Below are 25,438 nucleotides of genomic sequence, written 5' to 3' on the forward strand. Positions count from 1 at the left end.
TGTGGACTTTCCAAATGAATTTTTCTGGCAACGTCCCAGAGCTTTAGTGCAGCCATTAGCCTACCCCTCACCCCAAAACAAAAAAAAACACATGTATAGAGATTCCTCCACTCAGTTTCAGACAACTTTCTGCACTCCAAGACCAGGTTTCAGGCAATCCAAAGAGCACCTTTTGGTCAAGTTATTAGTTCTCCAGCTGAGTTTGTCTTGCTAACTGTCCCTCAGAACAGGCCATTGAGTACAGTGTCCTGTTTTAATGTAGCAGATAGGAATCTAGATTACTGTAAGAAAACCTTGACAGGAGAGTTTAGTGGTTGTGAGCCTGTCACAAGGAAGTGTGTCATGACTCTGAGTAGTGCATTGAAGATCAGGTACAGAGACAAGATTAGATGGATGTGTTATGGGTTGGTAAGGAGCAAAAAAGACAGTGAAGCATTTCTGGCATCATTCTGGATTGCAAACCACGATATGTTTTCCTTCAGTTCCCTTTTGATTCCTTTTGCCTTTTTGAGGAGGATGTGAAAGTGTGGACCGATTAAATTCTAAATCAAGCTTTCGTTGGTTGAGGGTTCACTCTTTCAGTCTATCTGGTTTTCCCTTTTTGCTTTCCATAAGGGAATTTGCAGGGGGAGAGAGTAGCTAGCTGCCTGCAATGTACTTTTACTACTCCACTCACAGAAGGGGAAGTGAGGGAGAGTTGTTTTCACCTTGTCAGGCTGGATGTTTCCGATGTAGCCATTTGCACAGGAACCGGTCAAGAAGTTGTTGCTATGCTGAGCACTCCTGAACTGTCCTGGGTGAAAAATCAATCTCTGTTCTCACTGGCATAACTGTTCTGAACACACCGACAGAATCAGGGTGTTGAGCTTCCCTTCTCCTGTTTTTGCTGTGCATGTAGAATGTTGCTTTATTCAATGAGTTCTGTTAAGCTAATCTTTTCACAAAAGCATCTTCCACAATCTCCTGTTTAAATCAGTATACTTTCCCATTTTTAAGTCCACAGTCTAACAAATAATTAGTTTTTAAAGTGTTATTGTGTGTCATTGGTGAAAGAGGCAGGTTTTCATCAGCTTGTAGATGAACTGCTAACACAGCATCCTGAAACTCCCAACGTATTGTGGAGGAAGATTGATTTCCCACAGTTGACATTAAGTACACTAATGGCTATCTCCAAAATTCCACCGATATGCCATTTATGACTATTTTAAAATAAACCTAGCAATCTGGTAACATCATCTTTTATTCACTTAGAACCTTCAAGATAGCACAACTCCAGCTGTGCACTTCAGTGGGACGAAGACTGATCCAGCATTCTACCACTTCTTTCCAGTGCTCGACAATTCTTCGTGTTGAACAGATGCATCTGCTGAGTAAGTTGGAAATGTTACCGGGTAGGGATGCTTTAATTTTCCATGTGCAAGTATTTTGTCTGTAATTTGCAAGTGAAAATAGTTTTCTCGATTACTGTGTCCTGGACCAAAAAGGATTTGTTTCCTGCTCGAGCCAATTTCCATATTGTAAGTGCGAGAGAAGTTACCTCTGAATGAAGTATGCTTTGCTCATCCTGAACTAGTTACTGTGCAAGACTGGGACCAATCATCTAATAAGAAAATAATTTTTTTCAATCTGCTTCCTTCCAAAGTTCAAGAAGCTACTTTTGTTGAGTCATATCTGAACAGAGAAGTGGTTTCATGAAACTGTAGGATTGTTGTGAATTATGTAGTTCCGAATTATGGGTTCAATTTTGATTTCTCAGTGTGAACTAACTTTTGGCTAAAATCAAGTGTAGTATCTGTTCTTAGCAGTTTTGCAAGTCATCAGAGCTAGTGGAGATCATCGCTGATGGTGATTGGACGTTGGAGGATTGTTTTGTTGTGCTGACCTGCTATTGGTGGATCTTCATGCTGGCTTCGGCCTAACGCCAATTCAGGGACCAGCCAACCTCAGAGCTATGGCCTCAACAGCTGCCCGCACCCCGGGCCAGGGCGTTCGCAACATAGTCAGGGTGACTGTCAAGAAGGTGGAGGAGTGTACACAGGTTAATCGGATGGTGATCGTCAAGAAGATTTTGCTCGAGTGCTGTGGGTTCGCCGCAGCGGACGTGTACTGCCTGCAGGATTTCTCTGGGGCAGGCTACTTTGACGTCACCTTCAGGAGCATGAAGCAATGCAAGCAGCTCCTGAAGGTCTTCAAGGAAAAGGAAGGGGAGTCGCTGTTCTCCATTTTGTCCGCAGTCCTGTTGTGTGTGCTTCCTGCACAGAGAAGTCGGGTTGTTACGATCCACATGTACAACCCCTATGTTCCAGCAACCGATGTCCTGACGTTCCTGAGAAGATATGTGCAGGTTGAGGGAGAAAGCACTGATGTGGTTGACCCTTTCAGCTTCTGGACCAGCAAACGACAGGTCAAGGTAACCCTGAGGGTTGATGCCATTGGGAACATCCATCACCCACCCTCCAGCTTTGCTATCAGAGGAAGCAGACAGCGTGGAACTGGTCCCGGCCCAATGACACCGGAGCAGGCAAATGGGCCCAGTGAGGAGCTGGACAACTACCTCAGCCCTGCGAGGGTCCAGCACTTTGTGTTCACCATGGGTATGCAGACAGCTACTGCATAGGGGCAGGACCAGCGGCAAATGGACACGAGTAACCTAACAACTTGTTAAAAATGGGGATAAAAGTTGCAAGTATTAACGTGCGCAGCATAAAATCTGCGGGATGTGTTTCAATGCTGGCTTTCCTGGCCAATGTCCTGTTTCTGCAGGAGTGTAGGATACCACACCTCAGCAGTTACAGGAGATGGTCAAGCTTGTGGACCTATGGGCCATTAGTTTGGTTGGGGGGGGCAATGGTAACCGCTCCTCAGGCCTGGGTATTCTGTTGCGAGGAGGCAACTTCCCCATCTCCAAGGTTAAGGAGGTGATGGGCGGCCGCCTCCTCATCGCGGATGTTACATACAGAAACGCTCCCGTGAGACTAATCGACGTGTGCGTCCCAGCGGGTAAGAGTGAATGGTTGGCCGTCCTGCAACAGCTTCCACTATTGCTGGCTATGTCCAGGCTGGTCATTCTGGCTGGAGACTTCAACTGTATCATTGATGTAGATGGACGATCCGGCGGGGTGGGAGGGGACAGTAAACTGGATGCCACGTCCAGAGCCCTGATGGAAACGGTCAAAGATGCCAAGCTGCACGACGTCTTCAGCACCCCTGGAGACGGAGCGCAGCGTAGATACACCTAGTCACGGGTCTATCTGCTCACCTGTTTGTGTCCCAAATGTTTTCGGTCAGAACCACCGACATCAAGCCGGTGTTCTTCTCTGACCACTGCCTCCTGCTGGCTGACTGTCACCTACAGGCTGAGCAGCAGGCTGGTAGGGGAACGTGGAAACTGAACACTAAGCTGTTGACCCCGGGAAACATCGAGGAGCTCGAGGGATTACGCAGGTTGGAGAATCGTGAAGCCCCTCTTTGAGTCCCCAGCGGACTGGAGGGAAACAGTAAAAGGGAACATCAAGAGGTTCTTCATCCTCAAAGGTGTTCAGGAGGCGAGAGAAAGACGGGGAAAACTGTCCCAACTCCAGGAAAGTATGCAGAACCTGCTCCTGCTGCAGACGTTGGGGGTTGATGTCAAGGAGGTGAAGGGCCAGCAAGCCTCGCTCTTTACCTCAGAGGCCTCCAAGATATTCTTCTGGTCCAGAGTCTGCTCTGTGGAGCAGTACGAAACGTGCTCATGTTTCTTCTTCCAGAAGGTGCACAAAGAGGGCTCCGTACTCAGCAGCCTGAAGGAAGAAGATGGCTCTGTAACATCATCTCAGGCTGACGTCATGAGGACCAGCAAATCCTTCTATGCCGGTCTGTATGACTCGAAGCCAACCGACAGCGCGGCCTCCCAGTCGTTCCTGTCCTCTATCACGGAGGTCTTAGATGACGGAGCATGAGAGAGGCTGGACCAGCCGCTATCTCTGGATGAGCTGACCAAGTCCTTCGAAAAGAATAAAACTCCCGGAAGCGATGGCTTACTGGTCGAGATCTATTCTGCTGTTTGGGACTTGATTGGCCAGGACCTGCTGGAGGTGTAGGTCAGTATGCTTCAGGCAGGTACCATGAGTGAATCCATCATCGCCCTCATCTACAAGCAGAAGGGGGAGAGGGAGGAAATTAGAAATTGGAGACCAATCTCACTGTTAAACACAGACTGCAAAATCTTGTCAAAGGTCATCGCCAACTGGGTCAGTTCTGCTCTGGGATCGGTGATCCACCCTGACCAAACCTGTGCTGAGAGTCTCGCACTCCTCCGAGATATGATTGCCTACGTGTGGGACAGGGGGGTGGACGCCTGCCTCATCAGCCTGGACCAGGAGAAAGCCTTTGACAGGATATCGCATACATATGAGGGATGTCCTCTCCAAAATGGGCTTTGGGGAGGGAATCGGTAATTGGATCAGACTGCTCTACACCAACATTGTCAGTGCAGTCTCAATCAATGGTGGGAATCAGATAGCTTTCCTGATGAAGGGCTCTGGCCCGAAACGTCGAATTTCCTGTTCCTTGGATGCTGCCTAACCTGCTGTGCTTTAACCAGCAACACATTTTCAGCAGCTTCCCTGTAAGATCTGGAGTCAGGCAGGGCTGCCCTCTCTCTCCTGCCTTTTTGTGTGTTGCGTAGAGCCATTTGCCGAATCCATCAGGAAGGATGCGAGCTTGAGAGGAGTGACTGTTCCTGGCAGTGGGGGCCTGCAGGTTAAGGCCTCCCTGTACGTGGATGACGTCGCCGTTTTCTGCTCGGATCCGCTGTCCGTGCACAGACTCATGTGCTTTTGTGGCCAGTTCGGGCGAGCCTCGGGGGCCAAGGTAAACCGAGGCAAGAACGAGGCCGTGCTTTTCAGGAACTGGGCCGACCAATCTCTATCCCTCTCACAGTCAGGACCGACCACCTGAAGGTCCTGGGTATTTGGTTCGGGGGGGCTGGGGCGTGCGCCAAAACCTGGGAGGAGCGGATCAGGAAATGAGACAAACTAGGCAGATATGAGCAACGGTCGTTCTCCATTGCCAGGAAGAACCTGGTCATCAGGTGTGAGGTACTCTCAGTATTGTTATGTGCCACAGGAATGGCCTATCCCCAGAACCTGTGCAGCCCCAGTTACCTGGGCCATCTTCCACTTCATGTGGAGATCAAAGATGGACCAGGTCAGGAGAGACACAGTGTACGAAGACCTGTGCAATGGGGAAAAAACATGCCCAATGCCACCCTCACCTTGATGGCCACCTTTGTGTGTGGCTGCATCAAGCTGTGCGTGGATCCCCGGTACGTAAACACCAAGTGTCACTACGTACTGAGGTTCTACCTGTCCCGGTGTTGCGAAGGGTGGGCCTGGCCTCGCTGCCGCGGAACGCTCCGAGTAGTTGGACCGTTCCGTACCACCTGTCCTCGGTGGAGAAATTTATGAAGGAAAACACCTTTGACCACAAGTCCATCAGGAAGTGGTCAGCACGTAGTGTCCTTGAGACCCTTCGGGCAAAGGAGAGGGCGGATCCTGTCGAGTGGTTCCCTGAGCAGACTGTCAAAGCCATTTGGCAGAATGCCTCATCGCCAGAACTTTCCAACAAGCACCAAGACATGGCTTGGCTGGTGGTGAGAAGGGCTCTGCCTGTGAGGTCCTTTATGCATGCCTGGACTCTCTGCCGCACTGCACACTGCCCTCGAAGTGGCTGCAGTGGGGATGAGACTGTCTCACACCTTCTGGAATATGCCTATGCAGGGGAAGTCTGGAGAGGAATGCAGTGGTGTTTGTCGAGGTTCGCCCCGAGCAGCTCTGTGACGCGGGACTCCGTGCTCTACGGTCTGTTCCCCGGGACGCACACTGAGACGAACATCAACTGCGTCTGGAGGATCATCAGCTCGGTGAAGGACGCTCTCTGGGCGGTCCGAAACCTGTTGATCTTCCAGCTGAAGGAGTTGATCCTGACTGTTGCAGACTGGCACATTCCAAGGTCCAGGACTGTGTGTTGAGGCACGCGCTGAAGCTTGGGGCAGCTGTTGTCAAGGCGTGGTGGGGAAGGACCACTGTAACATCTGTCTGTCTAAGAAGAACAGGGAGTCCACGCAGTCATTTGGGCTCTGCTGATGCCTCAGCTAAAAATGTAGTCGTACAGACCTGTAAATAGGAATGATTACTCTGTTTCGGTATGCACAGAAATGGAATGTTTACATATATGTATGGCATATCCAATTGTACAGATCATCAAAGTATTTTATGAATAAAGTATATTTTTGAAATAAAAATATTTTAAAAAAACTTATAGGTACTACCTTAAGTTTACTAATTGGATAAATATTGAACAGGGGATAGCAGAAAATCAAATGTTTATCATGAGTTTTGAAGTATTGAAGCCTTAAAGTCAATGGATAGAGTAGTTGGTTAGTTAGTTACCGAGGCCCAATATGGATATTTAACCGTGACGTTGTATTATGTGATGATGCTACTCCTTTAACAAGTTTAGGTTGTCGTTTTTTTTCCCAGAAGGTCATAAAGACACAGGCCCCAAAGTGTCCGGGTTGATCTACTTGAGGAAGCTTTGGGGGTGGGCAGGGTTGGACGGGGTTGGGCGTTGTTGGATGGGGGGAGGTATTGGATGGGATTGGGGGCAGGTGAGGGTGGGGGCTCACACGAGTTGTGATGCTGCCTAGTCTGAATAGGGAGCAGACTTAATAGAAAACTCCGAGGTCCAGAGGAAAGTCATTGAATCGATTAACCAAATAATCAATTATCCAAACGAAATAGTGCCCACCCATCTCATTCGGATAATCGAGGTTGCCCTATACATTTTTTCCAGTCTGTGTTACTCCTGTCACTGAACACCTCCATTTATCAAGTGTCACAAATGTGTTAACAATCAAATTTTCTTGTCCTGCCAGATGTGCCATTTTCAAATTGAATGGCTCTAATAGGAAGCTCCATTTAAACAGTCTGGAATGTTTGTCCTTAAATCTCTCCACAAACCTCGATGGGTTATGATCAGAGATATGATTGTCTCAGATACGTGACTGGTAACATAAACATTGAACGGTCTCTCTCTCTCTCTTTCTTTCTCGCTCTCGTTCGCTCTCCCTCTCTCCTGTGAGACACTGTTTGAACACGGGCCCTTCAGCCCTGTGAAACCAATCTGAAGCCTATCTAACCTACACTGTTCCATTCTTGTCCATATGCCTATCCAGTGACCATTTAAATCTCGTAAAGTTGGCGAGTCTACAACTGTTGCAGGCAGTGTATTCCACACCTCTACTACTCGGAGTAAAGAAGCTACCTCAGACATCTGTCCTCCATCTATCACCACTCAATTTGAAGCTATGCTCCCTTGTGCTAGCCATCACCATTCTAGGAAACAGTCTCTCTCTGTCTACCCTATCTAACCCTCTGATTATCTTATATGTCTCAATTAAGCCACCTTTCAACCTCCTCCTCTCTATCAAAAATAGCCTCGTCCCTCAGCCTTTCCTCGTAAAATCTTCCCTCCATACTAGACAACATCTTAGTAAATCTCCTCTGAACCCTTTCTAAAGCTTCCACATCCTTCCTATAATGCAGTGACTAGAACTGCCACAATACTTCAAGAGTGGCCGCACCAGAGTTTTGTACAGCTGCAGCATGACTTCATGGCTCTGAAACTCGATCCCTCTACTAATAAAAGCTAACACACTGTGTGCCTTCTTGACAGCCATATCAACCTGGGTGGCCACTTTGAGGGATCTATGTACATGGTCACTGAGATCTCTCTGCTCAGCTACACTACCAAGGATCTTACTATTTGCCCAGTACTCTGCATTCCTGTTACCTCTTCCAAAGTGAATCACCTCACACTTTTCTGCATTAAATGCCATTTGTCACCTCTCAGCTCATCTCTGCAGCTTATCTATGTCCCTCTATAACCTACAACATCCTTCGACACTATCCACAACTGTACCGACCATAGTGTCATCTGCAAATTTACTAACCCTTCTACACCCTCATCCAGGTTGTTTTGTGTCCAGGGGTCTTTATGGGGATTGTTTCAAGTATTTGGAGCAGCAGCGTTAAGTTGGGATAATGTGGTTTTTCGGATAGGTTAAATAATTCTATACTCTGTTCTCTTTTGTTTGTGTTTCATTGGTAATCTTGCCAATAAATTCTGTTTTGTTTAAAACTAAATGGTTGGGCCAGCTGCATCACTCCTGGATACGTTTTACCTGCTTAACACAAATAGCAAAGTCACGGTTGGGGCTACTTTCTTGAAATGTTTTGAGGGAGGTCTGGCCTGATCCATAACCAATACCATACACTAATCATATTTTTGGGTTGGAATTTTATTTGTGTTCAACATTGAGCTAGAGTATAGTCAGAAAAATCGAAATGTTACAGTGCAGGAAACCATTCAGCCCTTTGTCGACATGCTGGCTCTGTGCAAAAGCAAAAGCAGCTCAACTACTTCCGTTGATTATGCAGTACTTTAGAGCCTGATAAATACAGGGGAACCTTGGTTATCCGAACGAGATTGGTGGGCAGTATTTCGTTCGGATAATCGATTACTCGGTTAGTTCATTAAATGCCTTTCCTCTGGGGCTTGGAGTTTTTAAAACCTGCGCCCCATTCAGGAGATGAGACAACAACACATCGCGCGTGAGCACCTGCCAACCCCCAATACCGCCATCACACACCCCCACTCCCAACACCAGCCCCTGCCCGCCCCCTAACTCCATCCAACACAGCTCCCATCCCCTGCAGGCCCCCTCCTCCCGACCCCAAGCCCTGTCCAACACGGCCTCTTCCTGCCGCCAACACTGCCCCCTGCCTGTCCCCAATCCCATCCAACACCGCCCCCAGTCCCCCAACCCCATCCAGCACCACCCCCATCGCCCCCTACCCGACCCCAAATATCATCCGACACCATCCCCCTGCCTGCCCCCAGTGCTGTCGAACATCACCCTCTGCCCACCCCCAATCCCATTGAACAACCCCCGCCCCCAAGGCAGTCCACACCTACCCCCTCTCCGGGGCAGCCGGACTATACACCAACAACAGGGCTGCTGCTGCCTTTGTGGCGTAAGTCTCCAAACCGTGTGTGCGCACGCACAAACACACACGCACATGTTTTTACTGCAACTTTTTATAGGGCAAACGTGGAACCTGTCACAGGACAATATTACAGAGATTATCTGGGGAAGGGGGTGTTTAATGTACCCTCCTCTGTAGAACTCCAGGGAAAGTATGGGGAGAGAGAGGGGGCGGGAGGTTAGTCATGTGGAGAAAGTGCCTGTTTAATTACTGTAAATAAAAGATGCGATCGCTGTTGGAAATGTAATGTTTGTAATGTTTCTATCGGGACCTCGAGATCACCGTTTGGATAATCTGATTTTCGGATAATTGATATTCGGATAACTGAGGTTCCTCTCTAATAGTAATACAGACTACTGAGTCTTATTTGTCAGATGAAGGCTTAGTTTTCTTCAAATTAGAAGTGAATCTTGAAAGATTAGAAAATTCATCTTTTACTTTCTTCTGCCCCATTCCTTGAAATCCCTGTAATCTGGATCCCCTAAGTACATTAAACTATAACAAAAGTCTTGATTCAACATGTTTTACTACTTTGTCCTTTAACTATTTGTTGTACCAAAGGACTTTATGCTCGGCAATTTCATTTCAGTTTAGCAGTTCATAAAAGTGATGAAAAGTCTCTTTAATATTGAAGTAATAAAAATATATCACTTGTTATAACTTATAATGGTGTGCTGCAGATCATTCAAAGTCCAATTTGCTGTGTTTTATGAACCAACATAATGTAGTGTGCAGCTAATCGAGGCTGCAGTTTTCTACCAATGGCATTGTGTACCGGGTTTATTTCCTGCTCATGCTGCTTGCCAATGACTTAGGTTTGAAGGATTTAGAGGTGGATACTTAATATGTTTGACCACTTTATGAATGAACTTTCCATTGCCATCAGGTTCTGAAGTGGGTCTCAAACTAGAACCGCTGATTCAGAAGCAGCGCATGACTCGTTGTGTTAAAAGACCCCCAAAATAGCTACCACTGACAACTTCTGTTTTGAAAAAAAACAAAGAAAAACAACTCTTAAAGTTGAAGGCCTTGAAACAAATCTGCACTTTTCCCCATTAGATTTATTTTTTTCTTTGAGCTTGTATGACTTTTTAATTGCCATTTATTTTAAGAGAAAAACACAAATGTTTGAATTTGAGTCTCACAGCATCATGAATTTAGTTTGTGGGCTGATGGGTGTTTAATTATAGTGTGAAACAGCAGAAAATTACATGGTGTCAGTGTGACTCTTTGTAATTGAAGCAGACGGTTCTGATTCAGTATACTGTATAAGAATTTATCTTACACTTCCTGGAACAACATTAAAACATATCTGCAAGAGATGGCAGAGTGCCATGTTGTTGAGGGGGTTTAAGACTTCTCATCTGTTCCGATGATTGCGATGATGCTTCAACAATGGCAGTCGTTTTCTGTATCTTGGTCGCCATTTATCCTTTCAGCAAGCACTGCAGAAGCAGGTTGATGAATCTTGCTAGGTGCGTGCAGTTTATTGTGCTTGTCAGCAATTTACGCAGGCACATTTCAGAAGTAGCTTACTGACTGAAGTGCTTTGCAACTTGCTGATGGGAATTATCTCACCCCCAGTGTGTCTCCTCCTCCTCCTCCTCCGTGCTGTCTCTCCCCCTCGCTCTCACCCGCCCCCTCACTCTCACTCGCCCTAGCCCGATCCTTCGCCCTCCTTCCTCCCTGCTCTCCTTTTTCCCTCCCTCCTTTCTTTCCTCCCAGCTCCCTCTCTTCCTCCTCCAGTTATCGCCTGCTCCCTCCCCCATGCTCCAGGTAATCCACATGGCTGTAAAGGGAAGCACCTTAAATATACATTCAAATACTGCAAACATACTGTTTCCAATTGGTTTGATTTGTCACGCACATGTTGAAATAAGAAGGAATATTACCATTTGCAGTTCTGAGTATTTCATTTTTAAACGCTGCACTTCAAAAATGTTTTTTTAATTTTCTGTGCAACCCTCTCAAATATTGTGTGAAGTAATTGAAGGAATGGTTTTGTGCATTGCAATTGACTACCTACACCCTACAACTCCCCTGCTACACTGAATGGCTGTTAATTACACTAATTTGATATCCCCATACAAAGCTATATAACGGTGAGAATTTTTGGATAATATACATCTCAAATGACTGTGGACAGCAGTTATATTTCTGTTGAAATTAATCATTCATTCAATAGTATCAGCTAACCTTGAATGCTGTAGGTCCCTTGGGAGTGGATCTCTCTGGAAAGAAGTTTAGTATCCGAACAATGGCATGAATTACTGGCCACAGTCTAAATTTGAGGTGGTCCTTATGTTCCTTAGTGGAGCTAGTGGGCAGCTCTTCCCAGGTCCATTCTGAAGTTGTTGAAGGTTGTCCGTATTTCCAGTAAAAGGTTGAAAGCTGGGATTTCACAACATGGGTCAGTTGACATTTTGGCATTTTGTGGTCAACAAGGAGATATGCCATTGAGAAGTAGGACTATCCTTTTGAGATGCGAGAGTGTATTCCAGTAATGTTTGCGATTTCAGGTCGGTGCATGAGCATTCTTCAAACCCCGTGTTTGTTGAAGTACTTTTTAAGTTCTTGACTGATGGTGTTCTTCGAGGAGGATTCTTTCTTGCAGGTGTCAGGAGGTTCAGTGTGTATCAGCTTAGAAGCTCACTTGAGCTGTGATGGTCTCAGCTTTCCAGAAATAATTCTCTTGACTTCCTGAAGGTGGATGTTGAGGCTCTTGAACCAGAGTTGAACAGCAACACTGCCTTGTTGAATAGACTAGAGTGAGGTATGAGTGTGATCTTGCTACCAATCAACGAGAATAATGGAACACAAGTTCCTGGCTTGTAATGGAGGGGTGGTGTATTTTTTTTCCTTTTTCCACTTGTGTCAAGTGCGCTGTGACAAACTCTTTCAATATCTAAGGTTATGATCGCATATAGACATGAGATTGTATTTGTGTTTGTGATCACCTTTGAACGTTTAGCATAGCGAGTCATTGTGTTTTGGAGAACCATTGCATGACTTTTAAGAAACAGTTCAGTAGAGTGGTTAGATTCCCATTGCATTAATTTGGAGTAAACCAAAGGAGATCACGACCTGAAACATGAGCCATGATTTTTCTTCATTGTTGCCTGATTTGAGTGTTTTTGAACATTTTAAAATTATTTAGGATCTCTAGTTTTCCCACTGTTTTGCTTTTTGCTCAATGTGGAAGTTGGGTTTCCAATCCTGTTGTTGAATTTTGTAAACGTGTACCACCAGTGCTTAGGACCTGGACAGCCAGTAGCTCAGAGGTTTGTTTATCATTGTAAGTATTCATCATAAAAGTTGATGTATATTTTCACTTTCGAACTCTTCTACATTTCAATTATTAAATTCTTGATCTTTTGTTGAATTTTGACTGTTAACAAATTATAGGGCAAAATCATCGACTGTAGGTGAGCATTAAATATAGCTGTAAGTTAGGAATGATACTTTGGGTCATGTAGTCATGAGTTCCCAATCAGGTTTCTGGTAGTTACTGAGCATTTGGAATGCAGTTCATTGCAAACGGAATTTGTCTGAGGGCATTTCATAATGGGTAGTGACTACTTTATACAGCTTATTTGAACTGTGATGCAATCTGCTATTTGACTTGGATGTGACATAAATTTTCCTCTCAAACTTGTTTTTACCACATGTGATTTAGTGATATTGTAATTGGTTGAGTTGCTGAAACTGTGTTCTGTACAATTCTTGAGTCCTGTTTGGTTGGGCTTGATAGGTGCTGTGTAAGCTGTGTTTAACAATTTGATGGAGATCTTTACAGATTTTAACATAGGATAAATGTCCATGTTGATTTTATAATCATATGTTCAAAACAGTATTTTAACTTTCTACCCATGTCCAGTCATAGAAAATTCACCATGTAGCATTACGTAGTATAATTGGAAACTATGTTCAGAATGACTAAAGTCAGTCTGTAGGTGTGTGAGATGGATTCCTTTTGACAAGTAAACTGGGACAGTAACTCCACAAACTTGTACACCTACTGAGTCTGTATTTTACTTGTTTAACTTGCACTGAGCTGAAGTAAAATATTAATGTGCAATGATTCTTTATAAATGTTAGCTGGAATTTAGTGAAGTTTCAGTACTGAAATTTCACAAAAGCCGATTTTTGATTGTTTGCAATTTTTTTTAAAAGAGACTGCTGGTACAGATCTGAATTAATGTTATGCAAGTTGAAGCTGGAACTTTTTGCACAGTAATGTTTAAGGTTAGAACAGTGAATGGCATATTTCAGTCTTGCTAATGTTGAGAGTTTGTCACTTCTGGCAGTCTCTGCACTGCTGCTGATTTTGTTTTTGCCAATTTCCTTCACTTGGCCTAAGTAATATCTAACCAGACTGTTTGGAAGCATGTTCTAATCTGAATCTTGTGTATGATGTGAAAGCAATTGAAAATGATTTGCGTACGGTGCAATATGAATAGCACTCCACTCCTCTCTTTTCTCCACTCAGTTCTTTGCTTTGATCCTCCCATCACCCTCAACAAATGAAGTATTTATCTTGTAGTATAAATTAATGTATAAATAAGATTAAATGAAGAGGAGAGTTCAGGATTTTCATTGAGGACTCCATCAGTGCTACTTTTGCATCTAGTTGAGTGCTCAAAGGTTTCAGTAAACTTTCAATTTTGGGCGATCTCTAGGCTTGCCCTTGGCACTTTGCTATAGTAGTATAACTGAAACAAGGAGCATCAAACCTTCAACTTTACACAACATTTTTTTAAATACAGGAGTAGCACTTTCTAGTAAGTGATGCCCAAATCTTCTGAAATATCTTTGCTTGACTTGAAATCAGACTGCGACAGTATATACTATGATCTAGAAAGACCACTGCTTCAGTCCTTGTTTCATACTGAGATAACTGACCATGAATGGTAGTGGTAAATTTAGCCTAATTTTTGAATTGATGGTGCAGAAGTGAGTTTAAATTCTTACTACTCTCCATTGTCTTCTGTCATAAATGAATTATGAAGTTGTAATTTTATACATGTTACACAGTTGCAGGTTTAATTTGAAGGAACTATGCAGAGAAAGTACAAGTTTTTGCAATGTAGGAATTTTGGAACATAGGAGTTCAGGGCAGGGAACTATTTGCCACTTTGAGTCTGGTTCCACATTCAATAAGAGAACTCCATTTTGCTATCTACTTCTGAAGCTATTTGACTCCCTGTTTACCAAAATCTGCCCAAGTTGGCCTTGAATGCATTCAATTACCCTGTTTCCATTGGTTTCTGGGCAAGAGAATTGCACATACTTGCCACCATCTGAGAGAGAAAAGAAATTCTCCTCCTCTCTGCTTTGAAAGAGAGGTCTCCTATTTTTGGTCTCCTCCAAGAAAGGAAGCACTATCTCTGTATTCATTCGTTAAGTTCTCTCAGGATCTTGAATTTTCAATAAAATTATATCATTTTTCTAAACCCCAGTGATTATCATGCCAACTTGCTCAATCTTTCTTATGATCGGGCCGCTGTCTTCTCTGGAATGAAGAGTTGAGTGAATCTTCTTTGAATTGCTTTTGTCACCATTACATCCTTTTCACACAAGAAACCAAAGCTGGTCTGGTAGATCAGAATATTGGGCAGGTTTAACCATATATTGGCTTGCCGAAGCCCTGTGTGGCTGTAGTAAAACGTTCTTACTTTAGTATTACATTCCCTTTGCAATACACAATACCATTGCATTTGTTTTCCTAATTATTGCTGTACTTGCATGCCAACTTTGTGTATCAAGGCATCAGAGTCCCTCTGTGATGCCACATTCTGCAAACACTCTCCAGTTAAATAGTGTGCTACTCTTGTTGCCAAAGTGGGCAAGCTCACAATTTTCCATATTACCCTCCGTCAATGATTTCCTTATTCATTTAATCTATCTGCATGCTTTTGAAACCCTTTTGCCTTCTTCGACAGCTTACTCTCCTCCCCTATCTTGGTATTATTGACAAATCTAGTTATTCCTTCATCCAGGTTACGGGTGTAATTTGTAATTAATTGAGGCCTCGGAACTGACCACTTTACGAATTTCTTTCAACTCATCATTCTCCCAATTCGCTCAGATCTCTAGTTCTGTGAGATACAATGAATCTTCCTTAATGAAAACAGACACAAATTAATCATTTAAGCTTCTCTGCCATTTCTCTATTCCCCATTATAAAATTTTGTGACTCTGCATGTAATGAACTTCCGTTCAGCTGAGCGAAATATTTCCTTTTTAGATTAGATTACTTAGTGTCGAAACAGGCCCTGACCCTGACCCTCCGAAGTGCAACCCACCCAGACCCATTCCCCTACACCTAACACTACAGGCAATTTAGCATGGCAAATTCACCTAGCCTGTACGTCTTTGGACTGTCGGAGGAAACCAGAACACCCAGCGGGGACCCACGCAGATACGGGGCGAACGTGCAAACTCCACGCAGACAGTTGCCCGAGGTAGGAATTGAACCCAGCTCTCTGGTGCTGTGAGGCAGCAGTGCTAATCACTGTGCCACCGTGCCGCCACGAGTTTTGAGTTTGTTTTAGTTTTAGTTTTGATAGGTTGCATTCTTATTTAAATCTCCCTTTCCTGACCTGTTTGTTGGTTCTTCGTTGCTATATTCCTAAAAGCCTCTCAATGATCAGATTTCCTATAATTTCTGGCAACTTTGTCCGTCTTTTCAGGGTTGTACATGATTAAAAGAATTTCCCTTGTCAGCCATAGTTAACTGACTTGAGGGATTTTGCACCCTGATTAGTTGCTGTAAACAATTTAGTAGGCAAAGGATGGTCTTTGAAGAACTATGTAAAGTGGTGCCCTTTGTTGTATACTTGCCAATCCACTTCCACTAAGTTGTGATTTATACCAACATAACTTCCCTTATTCAAATATAACACCCTTGCTTAGGATTAACCTACCTCCCTGTCAAAAATAATGCAATATCTATCACATTGTGATGACTTGCTGCTAAAGGTTCTTTCACAACAACAATATTAATTAGCCCTTGTTCATTACATAATACTCATCTGAAATAACTCCTGAATATATGGTCATTACTTTTATACTTAACCATAGATCCACACTTTGCACGTTCAAACTGGAGTGTGATATTGTATATTGTTACATTGACTGTCGTAAAGAGGCTTTCTTCAATAAGATTTTTTGATTTAGTTCTGTCTCATTGCACATTGTCAGGTCTAGAATAGCCTACACTCTGGCTAGCATGAAAACATAATATTCAAAGAATGTGTGTTGAATAAACTCCATAAATCATTTTCCAGGTTGATTGTGATTTGCCCTGTCTCCATGTGGATTGAAGTTATCCATAATTATCACAATACCTTTTTTTTTTAACAGATCCTATTAATTTCTTTCTATATACACCCTTCTAAACTTAGGCAAAATATTTGTTGCACAAGTCTCTGTTTAGAGATCACAGTGACTGGTTTCCCAGCAACACATTCTCTTTTATTTTACCCAGGCTAGATACACCATATAAATATAAGTGTCAAAATGCATGTCAATATGTTACAGGAAATGCCCAACCCCTCCAACAATTGAACTTTTAGAAATCGCAAGTAATTTGTTAGCAATTATGCTGACACATGAACTAAGAAATATAATGACTATAATTAACTGGAATGTATCTTGTTTAATGTCGAAATTTGTCTAGCATTCTCCCAGTTATCTCAAATGTTTTAAACTGTGTTTTAGAGACTGCCTATTGTACCAACTTTTCTCTTGAAATATACAAGTCAAGGCATGAAATGTTTATTAAGGTCTTTTTGCGGGAGCGAAGCTATTGTGCAAGTATTTGAGGTTCAACGTGATTGGAAAGCGTGTTGAAAAAGCATCGTGGAGGTCACATTCTTAGCAAGCCTAAATATAAAGGCTTTATTGTATACGAGTAAAGAAATTAGTTTAAAAAAAACTATTTCCAATAATTTTGAGACCGAAACCAGGATGAAATCTTTTGCATTTAATGTATGTAGTACTGTATAACAGTTAACTTGTAATTGCACGAGTAAATGAAGAAAAGAATGGATTTTTGCCTTGAGCAACAATTAGTTCAAATGCTAACGTTATTTGTCGAATTGGTCTGTCTGTTGAAGCTTTAAAATAGCAGTGGTTTTCAAGTTTTTTAGGTGAGGGAGACTTGCCCTTCAGATATTGTCTCATGTAGATCCCAATTTATAAAGGATGTCCTCATTTCAGAAAATACTAAATATGTAGAAATGTGGATGCAAAAATATTTTTAAAATTATTTGACATTGTGAAATGTATGTTTGGATAGGGAGTTATCTTGCAGATTATTTAATTTAAAAATCTGGAATCAAAACGATGCCTCTTACTTCACTCTTGAGTAGTCAATTGCTAAAAAAAAGTTATTTTTGGAATTGAAATCTTGCTTTTGTGATTTTAGAAATGCTTGGTTATTTAATGTGTTCCATGTTGTTGAATCTGCAGAATTTGTCTGACCAAGGCAGCCATTATCTAAGCATTTCCCTTTCCTCTTGTCTCCCTGACAGACTGTTCAATTGTAGTACATCAGCTCAGAGCTTCCAATCAGTATTGGAATTTTTGCATCTGATGCTGATCAGTCAGAAAACTTTTCATTTATGGCGACACTTAGAAGTGTCTGACTTGTGTGATAAAGTAGTCAGAAGAGTCACTCAGTGTTGAAACCCAGAGAGACTTTTGAAGAAAGTCATTGCAGAAACCATGCTCCCTTTTGAAGTTCATGCTACTGGAATTGATACTCCAGCAGGTACAAGCGTAGCCTACCCACCATTTTCTCAGTTTTCTCATATTTGCATCCTTCCATAAATCAAATGTCCAGGAATGTGCATGGTAGTTAAGATGCAGTCTTGTTAGTGCCTTTTAAACTGTAGGGTTTGGTTTAGCTGTTGAATGGATCACTGATTTGTGATGCAAAGTAAGGCCAACAGCATGAGTCCAATTTCCACATTGACTGAGGTTAGTATGAAGGGATCTCCTCCTTTCAACCTCTCTCTTCACTACGGTATGGTGACCCTTAGATTAAATCACCACCTTCTAATGACACTGCAGCCCAATGGGTCTATAAGACTATAAAGACTATTTACTGTATAGCTGAATCATAAGCATGATTCAAGGCTTTCATAATACTTGGGGTAAAAAGGGATAAAGGAAATGGTTCTTGAAGAATCTGGAGCAACTTGACTTGAGTAATGTGGAAGCATGTTCAGACAACCAGTAGTTTGTTCATTGCATTGCCCATGGTCAATTGATATATAAGATAACTTCATAAACTCGTTCCACTGAGCCAAGTTACTAGAACTTGCAATTAAATCACAACTGTTGCATTGCATCGATAATAGGAAATGTTGATGTAAAACTGTGAGCAAAATGTTGAACAGGAAACTGGGTTGAGAAGAGGAAGTATATACCAAATGAAAGACTGTTAGCATAAATTCTGTAACCTTAGTTCCTGTGTGCATGTTTTTGAACATCTGAGTAACTACTACTTTTGTGTTCATTATATATCTCTTCCCATCTAAATGTAGATTTTACAGACAATGGCCAAGGTACCAGCGTTGGCCAGTTGGCAGATAGTAAGATTGAGGGAAGAATGATATTGTCAGACATGAAATCTTTGGGATGGTTTGGAAGCTGTGATGTGCCAATGGATAAAAAGTAAATTGAAAGGAAGGATGAGGGCATTTAGGAGGACTGGAATAAGTGGCTGTGTTGGGACAAAGAAGGAATGCCTGACCAGCCAGACCAAATATGAAATGGAGTCTTTGGAGGGGGGGAGGGGGCGGAAGGGGGTAGTTGGTCGAAGTTGGGACTGGAGCAATTCTCAAATCACAGAGTCAATTTTGTCAAATCAATGATGGAAAAGGGCAGCCTTTCAGTGTGATAAAACCTCTTGTAAAGACCAATTTGGCCAACTCTGGTTAACCCAGAACTGTTGTGCTCAAGCATTTTTAGTTTGTCTTTGTATAGGATGTTCAATGCTTAAGAGTACAGTGAAAAGCTGATTCAGAGATTTTTAAAAAATGTTCAAGAATGAATGGAATTTTCCAATATTTTATTTTTTTTAAAAACTCAAAAAGAATTTGGATGCTTCAAAATAATTTAAATATTGAGGAGTACTGGCTACATGTATATACTGTCCATGGTGTCAAAGAATATTTGGTGATGTGTGGTTTAATGCAAATAAAGCAACTTCTGGTTATTATCTCTGGTAAGAAGAAAATGAAAGACAGTCAGGATTTTAGTTTCAAGTTTGGGTACTGGCTGATTTGTAATGTTTTGGATATTTTAGATTGTGTGGCTGGTTTAGTTGTAAGATTGATTTAATGTCAGTATGTCAAGACAGCACTGATGATATGGGCAATTATGGATGAGGGAATGTGCTGAATCTGGGTTGACTGCTTCTCAAAAGAAACTGCTGTTGGTTATTTTCAATTTATGCAAAGTGTAACATTGTCTATACAGGTATTGCGTGGCCCATTAGTGCTAAATTTTGTTCGTGGTATTGAATTGAAAAATTACATGACATAATCTGCAAAGAGATATTCTCGTTTTTAACAGGAATTGACCTAGAAATTACAGGTTTTGGTGTCTTTATATTGTTTGAAGTTTTTCTCCTATATTGATTTGGTTTTGGCATCAGAATAATGCTTTTGAAGTTGACTATCATAGTCTACCAGGATAAAAATCTCATGACACCAGGTTGTAGTCGAACAGGTTGACTTAAAAGTATGCGCTTTCAGAGCATTGCTCCTTTGTCGGGTAGCTGGGGAGGGGTGAGGGGGCAAGGGCTGGATACAAGATCAAAGTGCCATATAATTGATGCAATTGCTGCTAAATCTTTAGTCACTCTGAATGATGCAAGTTTCAATTGATTATTGTGTAAATCCCAGAACTGCTTTCAAGCCACAGACCTGAGATAATTTAAGGTTTTATCAGATTAAACATGTGACATCTCAGCTCTGACAATGCATTAAAGGTGTGAGGTTAAATCTGACTGTATCCTAACCTTGAATCTGACTGGTTCTCTTTCAAAGTAAGGATTTATAAAATGTCATATTGACTGCCTACAGATTGTGTTTTTTGAACAAAATAGAATGTATCTGTAAATTCATCCCATAGACTGACTTAACGTACGTGTGTGTGTATGTGTGAGAGAGAGAGAGAGAGTCTGTGAACTTGTACTATAAATTTTGTGTCCCATGATCCTGCCCCACTAGTTCCTGGTGAAGGTGTAGTGCTCCCAAAGCTTGTACTTTCAAATAAACAATGACCTGGTGTTGTGTGATATTTAACTTTGTCCACCCCAGTCCAGCACCGGCACCTCCACATCATAGGCGACTTGGCCATAGGGAAGTCGCAAAGACAAACCACTATAAATGCCGGAGGAAACAATACAGAAGCGCTTCACAGGAGGCTCCCAAGCACTGAGGATGTCACCTAGACAGGGGACGAAACGTCTGCAACACAAATTCCCAGCTCAGCGAACAGAACCGCAACAACTGTAGAGTAGAAAAACAATGCATTAAAGGGTTGGGAGGGTAAAGAGGTTTTCCTTTCTCACCGATCAAATTAGTCAGATACGGATTCTTGTTTTTTTCCTTGTTTATAAAAAGTCACTTTTTCTGGTATGAATCTAGTCATTGATCGATATTACTATCTTTATAAGCTTCACGCTTTGCATAACCAAAGTATGGAAGGGCTCAAGCATTTCATCCTCAAAAATGCTAAGTCGGTCAGTACTTTGTATATCTTGACTGTCTATTTCAAAAGTGTGCTGTTTGTTTGGTGTGTATGAGTTGTCCCTTTTACAAGTAATCTCTGATTGTGATCCTTATTCTTTGTCCCAGACGGACACCGTCATACAGACCCAACAAATGCACTTTAATGTAACTTTATTAGCATGCTTCACGAACAAATGTGTGTGCATTACATACTCATTTCCAGAGGCACAGGTGGGAGTGTATGAGACTGTTACCAGAAGTAAAATTATTATGGTAAATGGCTTTTGTAATATTTTAACTCTGAGGTATCAGTGTGTTCTGTAAATGCTGAGAACTTTGTATTGTCTTTCCAAGTTAAAGATACATTCTGTATTGTGACTTTTAAGTTTTTTTTAGAAAACAAATACTTCCAAATGGTTTGATTTGACACAAATGGATAGATGGATGTGTGTTTGGCAGCCAAGGAGTTTTTATGATGCACTTTTTGGCCCGATGTCTCAAGTAGGATGTACTGGCCCTGGAGCGTGTTTGAAGGAGGTGCAGGAGAATGGCTCCAGCAAAGCCAAGCTTAACATATGAGGAATGTTTGAGGATTCTGGGTCTGTACTCAATGGAGTTTAGAAGGATGAGTGGAGAATCTAATAGAAACTTACAGAATACAGAATGGCCTGGACAGAATAGATGTTGGGAAGGTATTTCCTTTGGTAGGAGAGACTTCGGACCTGAGGGCACAGCCTTAGAGTAAAGGGAAGACCTTTTTAGAATGGAGATAAGAAGAAACTTCTTTGGCCAGAGAGTGGTGAATCAATAGAATTCATTGCCTCAGAAGGCTGTGCAGACCACGTCATTGAATATATTTAAGACCGAGATAGATGGCTTCTTTATTGTCAAGGGGATCAAGGGTTATGGGGAGAAAGCTGAAGAATGGGGTTGAGAAACTTATCAGTTTCTCATAATTGAATGGTAGAGCAGACTCGATGGGCTGAATGGCCTGATTCCTGCTCCTGTGTCTTATGGTCTTATGACATCATTCTTGAGCTATCACTTCTCGTATTAACATTCAGGTTAACATGTAAAGGGATCATTTGTGACTATTGTTTGTCAGATTCCCAAGTTTACTGTGGGAAATGCATAATTTAGAAATACAAAAAGGCTTGCATTTCAGAAACCAAGATGGAACAGTTTTGGGACCATATCTTCATTTTCTGAATCTCACCTGAATTCTAGTTCTCTTGTGGTGGTGTTATATTGGGCAAGATAGCTATTCCCCACAGGAATCCACTTGTAAGACTGCTTGAAGTAACAAAGTTAGCAGTTTGTGTATTGGGAAGTTAGTAGCGACAGGAATGAATAAGCATAGAAATTTTCTTTCACCTTTATTTAATAAGAATAAATCCACCTTTTCCAATCAATCCATGTTACTGAAACTTCTCTACTGGAATCATTTTCAGAACTCTTCTTCACCTTCTCTCAAGCCTTCTCATCTTTCTAAGGTATCGGGTTCATTATTAGGCATACTGGTTTGCCCTGAACTGGAGAACCAGTATTGTCATAAGCATTCTTCATATGCTGCTTGTTTTTGTTTTCAATATCTCAGTTTATCAAGTCCTGGATTCCATTTGTTTTCTAACACCATTTCAACTTGCCTTGCCTCAAACAACAATTTGTGAACATATGCCAGCAAGTCACTACGGTCCCTCTCAAAATTGTTCCCTTTTATGATTGCCCTTTTCACCTTCCTACCAAAATGCGTCACTTCAGACTTCTCTGCATTAAAGTTAATCTCTCATAAATATGCCCTAGCTACCAGTGCCTCTTCTCTTGAATCTACACTATACTGCACTTGACATATTTATCAAGTTTTGGGTCATTGCATATTTTGGCATTGTGCTGGGTATACCCAAATCCATGCCATGAATATAAATCAAGTAAAGTGGTGCTTAATAGCACTGATCCCTGTAGAACTCTGCTGTAAATCTTCTTTCAGTTTGTGAAACAACTCTTCACCATGAATGCTAACTATCACTTAGTTAATCTCCTATTCTTCTGCCATTTTTTTCTTCGCCTTCGCCTTCATAACTGTTAAGTCTGTGTGCAGATTTTCAGTGATAAAGTGCATTCATGCCTATTGGGTGTTCCAAAATGTTTCATAACCAATAGAAGTACTTTTCAAATGTTAATCAAAATGGAGATGAAAAAAAATCAGACAGCCACAGTGCAAAGTCACATAACAGCAGTGAGATGATCAGGTAATCAGATTTGGCACTCAGTCAAAGAATACACCTTTACTTTTTCTTTGAAAGCTGTTGAGAGTTCCCCATGTATTAAGGCAGACAAGACATCAGTTTAAAATCTTATTTAAAAGATGGCATCTCTAACTGTGGAGTTCTCGAAGTTTGTGTTCTTCTGAATTTGACTTTTTGAGCATCCCAATTTCACTTGCCCCTCCAAGGTCATATATTCAAGGTCATTGGCCCTTAGCACTACAATACTCTCCATAAACTTTGTCATTACCTCCTTTCATGTAGTCCTGAAAACCACCATCTTTTGACTTGAGCTAACATCTTATTGTCTTGGTGTCATTGCTTAATGCAGAGGTTTTGCAGGGTTTTTATTATGTTAGAAGCACATTTACAAATGTAGTTTGCTATTGAAGCACTGTCTCAATATTGTATTGAAACATTGGCCAAGTTTATACGCTTCTTTAAAGAAGAACTAGAACCAATGGACTGACCAAAGTGAGATCTTTCACAGACCGAAAGCTGATGCCTTTGGCTATGTTGTATTTGGTTTCCCAATTTTGAGATCTTCTACTTTTAAAGCTGTGAGAAGAATACTCTTATTTTATGTACTGATTAAAATAATGAGCTTCTGGAAAACATGAAAATTGCCATGACTTTTAAAAGCTAAAGTGCTTGTTGTATTTTATTTCAGAATCAACAAAATGGGCGTGTTATATTGTGCATGGATAAGGAACTGATTAGCTGAGTCTGAAGTGGCATGAAATTGGATTTTAATGAAAACACTTTAGGATGTTTTGTTTTCATTTAATGAAAAGATGGTATTTTCAGTTGATAAATTCCTACTTCTGTTGAGCAGTGAGGCATTCATAAATTCTATCCATCTTAATGAAATAGATTTAGCTCATTATGATTTAACAGTGACCGTAGAATCCAAGTAAATGTTTGGCCACCAAAGTGTGAAGTTTCCAAAAATCTGTGACCAATGTGTAAGTTGTAGATATAAGATCCAACCATTTTAGAGATAAAAGAAAATCACATATATAAACTGGCAAAGATACAGACATTAATTTTTCCATCTTGCATATTTGAGAGGCAAGAACAAGATATTCATTGCATCTATTTGATGACGTTAGGGAGATGTATGATCCATTTTAGGTGTTTGTTGGATCTTATTTAGTTTCTATCAACTGCTTAAAAGGCATTCACTGTCTAAACTCAGGGTCCAGAAAATCCAGCTGTCTTGCTACTTCATACTTGCTTGCTACCTCCCAAAAGGAAGGTATGCTCTTCATTGGTGTATGAGAAATATGTCCCTTGAGCAATGATCAGTTGGCAATCCTCATTGTGATAGTAACTGGATGCTGTTTCTAAGCTGTAAGTTGTCCAGGCAACAACTGCACATTGTTCCTCGCATTAAACACAAAACTACAGAAGGGACCAGGTACAATGTGTTGGCTTGGGTTTGAAGCAAATCTGTCATACTCTTCCACAGTGAAGTTTTAACCAGTATTCTGCTTTATTGTGAAATCTTTTCCACCTGGATATTCAATTTGTACTGTTCACAAAAATGTTTGCTGTACTTCGACTTTGTTTTAATTCTACTTGTTCATTGTTGTGGTTCTGTTCGCCGAGCTGGGAATTTGTGTTGCAGACGTTTCGTCCCCTGTCTAGGTGACATCCTCAGTGCTTGGGAGCCTCCTGTGAAGCGCTTCTGTGATCTTTCCTCCTGCATTTGTAGTGGTTTGAATCTGCCGCTTCCGGTTGTCAGTTCCAGTTGTCCACTGCAGTGGTTGCTATATTGGGTCCAGGTCGATATGCTTATTGATTGAATCTGTGGATGAGTGCCATGCCTCGAGGAATTCCCTGGCTGTTCTCTGTTTGGCCTGTCCTATAATAGTAGTGTTGTCCCAATTGAATTCATGTTGCTTGTCATGTGTGTGTGTGTGGCTACTAAGGATAGCTGGTTGTGTCGTTTCGTGGCTAGTTGGTGTTCATAGATGTGGATTGTTAGCTGTCTTCCTGTTTGTCCTATGCAGTGTTTTGTGCAGTCCTTGCATAGGATTTTTGTACACTACATTGGTTTTGCTCATGCTGGGTATCGGGTCCTTCGTTCTGGTGAGTTGTTGTCTGAGAGTGGCTGTTGGTTTGTGTGCTGTTATGAGTCCTATTGGTCGCAGTAGTCTGGCTGTCAGTTCGGAAATGCTCTTGATGTATGGTAGTGTGGCTGGTCCTTTGGGTTGTGGCATGTCCTCGTTCTGTTGTCAGATTCAAACCACTACAAATGCCGGAGGAAAGATCACAGAAGCGCTTCACAGGAGGCTCCCAAGCACCTGATGATGTCACCTAGACTGGGGAC

The 25,438-nt window shown here is 42.0% G+C and overlaps 1 protein-coding gene across 2 annotated transcripts in view; it reads left to right on the forward strand.

Annotated features, from left to right (window-relative positions):
• Positions 1 to 25,438, forward strand: part of csk (C-terminal Src kinase) — a 140,313-nt gene that overhangs the window by 36,872 nt on the left and 78,003 nt on the right. Inside the window, exon 2 of one of the 2 annotated variants that reach the window (XM_060853724.1) lies at positions 1,252 to 1,391. The gene's annotated coding sequence lies outside the window, so the exon portion shown is untranslated. The remainder of the gene's footprint in view (positions 1 to 1,251; positions 1,392 to 25,438) is intronic. The other variant, XM_060853723.1, reaches the window with a different exon arrangement.

This window comes from Hemiscyllium ocellatum, chromosome 42 (assembly GCF_020745735.1).
Source record: "Hemiscyllium ocellatum isolate sHemOce1 chromosome 42, sHemOce1.pat.X.cur, whole genome shotgun sequence".
In the NCBI taxonomy this organism is placed as follows: domain Eukaryota; kingdom Metazoa; phylum Chordata; class Chondrichthyes; order Orectolobiformes; family Hemiscylliidae; genus Hemiscyllium; species Hemiscyllium ocellatum.